Source organism: Triticum urartu, chromosome 6 (assembly GCF_003073215.2).
Source record: "Triticum urartu cultivar G1812 chromosome 6, Tu2.1, whole genome shotgun sequence".
Lineage (NCBI taxonomy): Eukaryota > Viridiplantae > Streptophyta > Magnoliopsida > Poales > Poaceae > Triticum > Triticum urartu.
Genome location: NC_053027.1, coordinates 226,805,115 through 226,811,706, shown reverse-complemented (window position 1 = coordinate 226,811,706; position 6,592 = coordinate 226,805,115). Strand labels below are relative to the sequence as shown.

Here is a 6,592-nt window from a genome sequence, read left to right as displayed (position 1 = left end):
TATGTACCTAGAAATGATTTTTGGAAAAAATAAAGAGCAAACAATAAGAGAGCTGCAGTTCAAACTTGACCCGCTTTCAACTGGATCAACGAAAATTTGTCTTTTTCACCAGAGGTGGATCGAAACTTTCGACACCCAATCATTTGGTCAATTGTGAATTAAATATATCCCAGTATTTTATAAAATTGATTAGTCCATTTTTGCAACAAATATATAGTAGGTCCTTAAAAAAACTCATTTTGGGCACTCAAAAAATGGGAAATAAATTTTCCGTGCAAAGAAAATGAAAACTCCGTTAGGCAACATCGTTTGGAATTCCAAGATTCACCCTTCTGCACAATATGAGATCATTTGAATAAACTATGCCATGAATGTGGCTATACGATTGATCATTTGGCTTGAAAGCCATGAATCTTCACGCATGATGGCTCGTTTCTGAGAACACTTTTTTAAAATAATTTCCGTATTACAAGTTTATTATTTTCCCTGAAAACTTGGTCACATATAATGACACAATGGGAAGGTTTTCCAATTTTTTTTATTTTTTATTTTTTATGCCCGTTTCAAAATGCAGTCAAAAACGGCGGGCTTGACCGTTCCTAGCTAGTGGTTGAATATTGGAAAAAATTTGATATTTATCTTATTAAATAGATACTTATGTACCTAGAAATGATTTTTGGAAGAAATAAAGAGCAAACTATAAGAGAGCTGCAGTTCAAACTTGACCCGCTTCCAACTAGATCGGTGAAAATTTGTCTTTTTCACCAGAGGTGGGTCGAAACTTTCGACACCCAACTATTTGGTCAATTGTGTATTAAATATGGCCTAATATTTTATAAAATTAATTTGGTCCAATTTTGCAACAAATATATAGGTAGATCCTTCACAAAAAAACTCATTTTGGGCATTCAGAAAATGGAAAATGTATTTTTCGTCCAAAGAAAATGAAAACTCCCGTAGGCAACATTGTTTGCCATTCCAAGATGCACCCTTCTGCACAATATGAGACCTTTTGAAAAAATTTAACCCACTTCCAACTGAATCTTCAGAATTTTGTCAATTTGACGAGAGGTGGATAGACAGCTATTGAGACACAAGCATTTGGTCAATTGCACCTAAAATATGGTCTAATATTATTGAAAAATAGAGTTGTGCTATTTTGCAACAAATATTGGTAGGTGCTTCAAAAAATATATACCATTATTGACACTCCAAAGATAGAAAATGTTTTTTTGCAAAATAAACTAATTTTTTAGAACAATTTTTAAAGATATTTGTATTATTCCAGGTTTGTTATTTTTCTGAAAAACAAGTCTCACTTGTGACACGATGCGAAGATTTTCTATTGTTCTTACTTTTTTCTAATTCTATGATGTTATAAAATAGCTGACATGATTTAGCATATTATTTAATCGATTACGACCAATTTAGATGGTTATAAAATCGTCAGAGTGCGTACTACATTGTGATTGGTCCATTGGCATTTCACGTGGATCGTGCACAAACCACCGTTGGATGGTCCGGGATCCAACGGCAGCCCACACCCCTGACCCTCTCACCCACGTACACCTGACACAGCCCGCACGGTGTCTCAAAAAAATCCTGACACAGCCCACACTTCTCTCGTCCCACAGCCGCGACCCCCAACCCTCTCGCTCCTCCTCCGTCTCAATCTCTCGATCCCCGACCACCACCGCCGCCGTCCTTCGTCCTCTCCCCCAACCTCGTCCGCCTGCGACCCCTCCCCTCCCCTTCTCTCCCACGGCCGCGGTCGGATCCGCGCTCCCTTCTCGCTCGTGACCTAGACCTAGCCGCATGGCACGACCATGGCCATGGCGGCGGCCAGATCCGCCCCCTCCCCTGCTCCGTTCCCTCGACGCCGGCGGTCATTCTCCCTTAGGCCACCCGCCCCCCTTCCTCCTCCCGCAGCAGCTCACCCGCAGCCTTCCCCGTGGCTCTAGGGTTTTGGGGGCGGCGGCGCCTCCATTGCCGGCATGGCTCCGGTGACTCTACAGCCTCCCCCGACATCTACCGCGTTCTGAGACAGCTGCGTCTCCGACTTGTCGCTTCCCCAATGGCTGCTGCTGGACCGGATCCCTCCTCTTTGCCTGGATGCTTCCTCGACTCTCCGTCCTCCCCAACAAGGCCGCCGTCGGACACCTTCTTCCCCGACAGCGCCGGCCGCAGATCCACTCCTCCATTTTCTTCTCACGGTTATCCGCAGCATATATGACTCAGATCTAACCTTTTTGTTGTGTGTCTGGTTTTTCAGGATGTGGGTGGTGCAGTGGCCGCAAGAACACGATCGGCAGCGTCTAGGTCGGGTCGACTAGGGCGGCTGACAGCGGTGGCTACTTCCTTACAAGGACTACAAGCTCGCCCACGACTACACGACCCTCCAGGTCCCATCTGCATGCTCGCTCCCTCCTCCCTGCCTCCTGCATGTACCTGTTTAGGCCGCAAGCGGACTTGACATGCTTATGAGTTCAACATATGAGCTCTCTGACATTTACCATGCGCTGTGTTATGTTCAGCATCTTATGTGTCATGGAAATGTCCTTGTGTTGCATAGTAGGCCCTGAATTATTCATGTTGTTGGCGATGAGATGTCCCTGTTTTGCTCTGTACTATGCACTGCTATATTTATAGTTTGAAAGCGTGAGTTTAAAAGATGTCCCTGTTTTGCTTATAGTTTGAAAGCTATACTGGTCAGTAATTTGGGGCATCTCTTCTAAGTGATGTTTAATGTCTCCTATAGTTGTTTTGTGTCAATTCGACCAAGGATTTTGTTATCTGGAACTGTAACTGTTGGCATAGAGACTGACTGTTGTGGCATAGTGCGACGTCTCACAAGGTGGATTCAGATTTGGTTGTCACGATGCACAAGTGGTGGGTGTAGTACCGTTGTGTTGTCCTTGTATATAAACATCCACCAAAAGGGATTGGCATCTAACGTTAAGAAATTATGTCAAAACGTAGCTGGCAGGCTTTCTATTTCAGGCCCCCATTGTATAACTGTTTAGGCTTTAAGCTGGATGCATCTCTGTGAAGTGTGGATATTGGGGCAGAGTTGGATTATCATTAGCCATGGACTTTGTAAAGAGTATATGTCCATTTTGCCAAGACAAGGACTAATTTTTTTTTCTACTTTAACTTGTTGAATCATCAGTATTTGTTTCCACTCTTTATATTGAAATCCACACATATTAGAAAGGAACATCATGTTATGTGTAGAAGAGAGTCCTGGTTTTGAGAGGAAATGTCGTGCGACTCAAGTACCGTGTTTAGATGATTGATTTCTTTTTAAACTTGCATTGTATGCATCGCATTGGGCTTGCAGTCCAAATGAGTGATGATGTCATAATGAGATTTTGTCACTCACTTTGGGATCATCTAATCTTTTTTATTAGTGTTTGATGATGGCAGTTTCTTGTGTGTTGTCATTGCACCCAAGTGCTGTTTCTTGGCTCTGAGCCGTTAGTTGATTGTATTCCTGGTATGAGAATCAAGGAATTTCGAGGCGCATTAGAATAAAAAAAGCGGAAGGAAACAATAGTGAATTGATGTGATGATGAGTCCATTTTAGCCAAAATAATGTTGTCGATAGTGACCACAGCGGGATTTTAACATAGTCCATTTCAGGTTCCCTCTGTTTCAAAGTGTAAATGTATTTCTATCAGTTAAAGACAAGCAAGTTATAAGTAATTATTACGCTGCTGAAATTGAAATTGAAACTTGAAATTGAATTGAACTAGATTATTACATCAAGCAATGTACTCCAGAATACTATTAATAACTGGAGTCAAAGATGACTGCATCTGATTGACCTAGACTATAGCTTATTCCTTCAGCGTACTATCGCTTTCTCAAGTCAACTCAAGCAACAATTCATGGGGCTCACTCAATCGGGTGGGCGGCGCTATCCAATTCTATTCTGATTTCCTACTGAACTATGTTGTTGTAGACTATAAAAGAAGAAGCTGCAGTTGGTCATGGATTTAGATTTGGCATGTGTTTATCTTGACTGCTCAGGGTGGACGAATTGTAGTTTTATGCATGTAACTCAGTCTGCTTGGACAACACTAGCATGTTACTATGTACTACTACTGTTCAAGAAGTTTCATGAGTTGCTAGTGCCGCACTTCTCTAGTTTCATTGATGGTGTTTAACAGTACTTGCCCTTGTATCCTTTATTCAATCTCGGATTTCATCATAAATCATAATGGACTACTCTTCTGTTGAATGTTGATTGGCGCACTATTCTGTTGTTGCCAAGTAGAGGAATAAGAGGATATATGAAGTTTACTAATGATGTTTCATGCAAGTGGGGTTATCCAATGTTGGCAAATCAACTTTCTTTAACATAGTAACAAAGGCGGGCTCCCGCGCTGGCAACTCTAGGTCAGTGCCCCGACCCCTCCCTCCCTCGTCTTCCCGTCTTGTTTTTGTTTCCCGTGGTGGCTGCTGCTATTTCACATCGGGTTCTGACTCGGTTTGGTTTGCTGTTGTTATTTCCGTTGTGGTGGCGCAGGCTTGCGATGAAGAAGATCAAGGCTGAGAAGGACCCCAACAAGCCCACGCGTCCCCGAGCGCTTTTTTCATCTTCATCTGAGTCCCAGTCTCGGTTCCTGGTTCGATTCATGTTGCTTCTGTGGTGTGGTGTCGCGTACTGACCGAGGATTTGGTGCATGTTTCATCTTTGCAGGGACAACTTCAGGAAGGAGTACAAGGAGAATCACCCCGACATCAAGAAGGTCTCCGTGGTAAGCGTCTCGGTTCCGCTTCGTCCCCCATCCGCCTCTGTCTCGTTGTTCGTTCAAACTGGTGGCGCTGCGAGATGAGTTTCCTCGTTAATTCCGTGTCCTGATATGGTTTAGCTTGGTTGAATTACAGATCGGCAAGGCCGGTGGTGAGAAGTGGAAGTCCATGAGTGATGCTATAAGTTGCACGTCTCCCCTCCCCTCTCTGTTACCGCTCAATTGGGTGTCGGTTTACTCGTTTCTATCTTAGTTTGCCTAGTGTTCGAACCAGTTGGTCAGTTAGATTTTGAATGGTAGTAGCAGCAAACTGATTTTTATCAAATATATCTCTATTACCGCTCAATTCGGTGCCGGTTTTCCAATGGCAGTAGCAGCACACTGATTTTTATCAATTATATCTTATGCGAAGTTTAGGCGTAATGTGTTGCAGTGAAGTATTTTGCATGACTTGCACTTGTGCAATTAATATTCATATTGTGTCTATGTTTTCTTGTATGAATGAGTATCTCATTTTGACTAGCTGGAGAACGAAAAGCATGGTACTAGCTGAATTTCTGTTGTCATTTTAAATGACTGTCCTTTTTTGAAACCCTTCCTAATTTGTTTGCAGCCCTTCCTAATTTTTTGTTCTTGTTCTATTTGGAAATGGATGCAGCAGGTGCTCTTCTCTTGCACACGTCTGGCACCGACTCCGGCGCGGTGGTGCTTCTTGAGGTGACTGGCATGATGGCGGTTATGTACGGCGGCGACCACAAGCCCTCCGGTGAGTCGGCTCCATCTTCTAGCCCTAGCTCCTGCTTTTCTGCTCCTGTAGCATGCTCTGTTGGTTTAGAACACTAGCAGCAGTAGCCTACCATGTATGCGTACTAAACAGCAGGAGTTCAATCACCTTGTGTACACTAGCAGCTTGCTTACACAGATTTCACTTTTGCTTGTGGTAGCCATTATGTCGTTGAATCATGTCTGTGTACTAATCATCAGTTAATAGTATTTGGCTTCTACGTGATGGTCTGGGACTAATTTATGGTGATGTGGATATACTTTGTGATTTAAAGTTACTAATCTATGGTCTGCTGTCATATTATGGTCTAATATTTTTTGTTTTGACTCTTTCTCCGGTGCGAGGAAAGCTGTGAGTAGACGTTGATGATGCCAACTGGCTTGGCTGCTACCGTGATGCATGCGCCGTACATGTCAGCATAGTAGCAGATATTCCCTTTGTTCCTGCTATATTCATGTGTAAATGTATTTCTGAGATGATTTTGTTGTGTTATGTAAACCTGGGAGATGTCTTATGTGATGTGATATGATGCATAATTTCAATTCGACATGGAGTTTTCCTGATTTGAATATGAAACAAGGTCGGATGCATGTGTATAACTAGATTAAAGAGGTCTTGTGCCCAAACAATTTTCTCCAAACATTTTTTTCAAAATCTAAGAATTAATATTGGACAAATAATTGGGCTAGAAAAGGCCACAACCCAACAAGCATTGGAGTGTTTAAAAAACGAAACAAAAAACCCTTAGAAAATAAAAAAAGAAATATACTGCACAAAAGGCTGAGGCCCCCTAGTATGGAAGAACATAACAAAAAGGCCGAATTGTTGGGTATGGTCCATGTTGAAATTAATAGGGAACAATATAAAAGGCTGAATTGTTGGGCTCGGCCCATGTAAAACACCGAATCGGACCGGGCTGAATCTTGTCAACGACCTTTACAATTGGTCGCAATTTTGCCACGTTAGTTCTGACTTGGCGTGGGCAGACAGCTAGTGACCAAAACAGAAGGTCATAGTATCAACGACCTTTTGTTTTGGTCATGGAATTCCA

General features: G+C 42.6%; 1 long non-coding RNA gene across 2 annotated transcripts; it reads left to right on the top strand.

Moving 5' to 3' along the window:
- The first annotated feature begins 2,043 nt into the window (after positions 1-2,043).
- On the top strand, positions 2,044-6,104 carry LOC125512643. 2 transcript variants are annotated; one of them, XR_007285462.1, is made up of 4 exons: positions 2,044-4,401; positions 4,532-4,763; positions 4,894-5,523; positions 5,891-6,104. It is a non-coding gene; the product is annotated as an uncharacterized LOC125512643 (long non-coding RNA). The 2 variants fall into 2 exon arrangements; XR_007285461.1 differs by having other exon boundaries at positions 4,894-6,104.
- Positions 6,105-6,592: the final 488 nt, after the last annotated feature.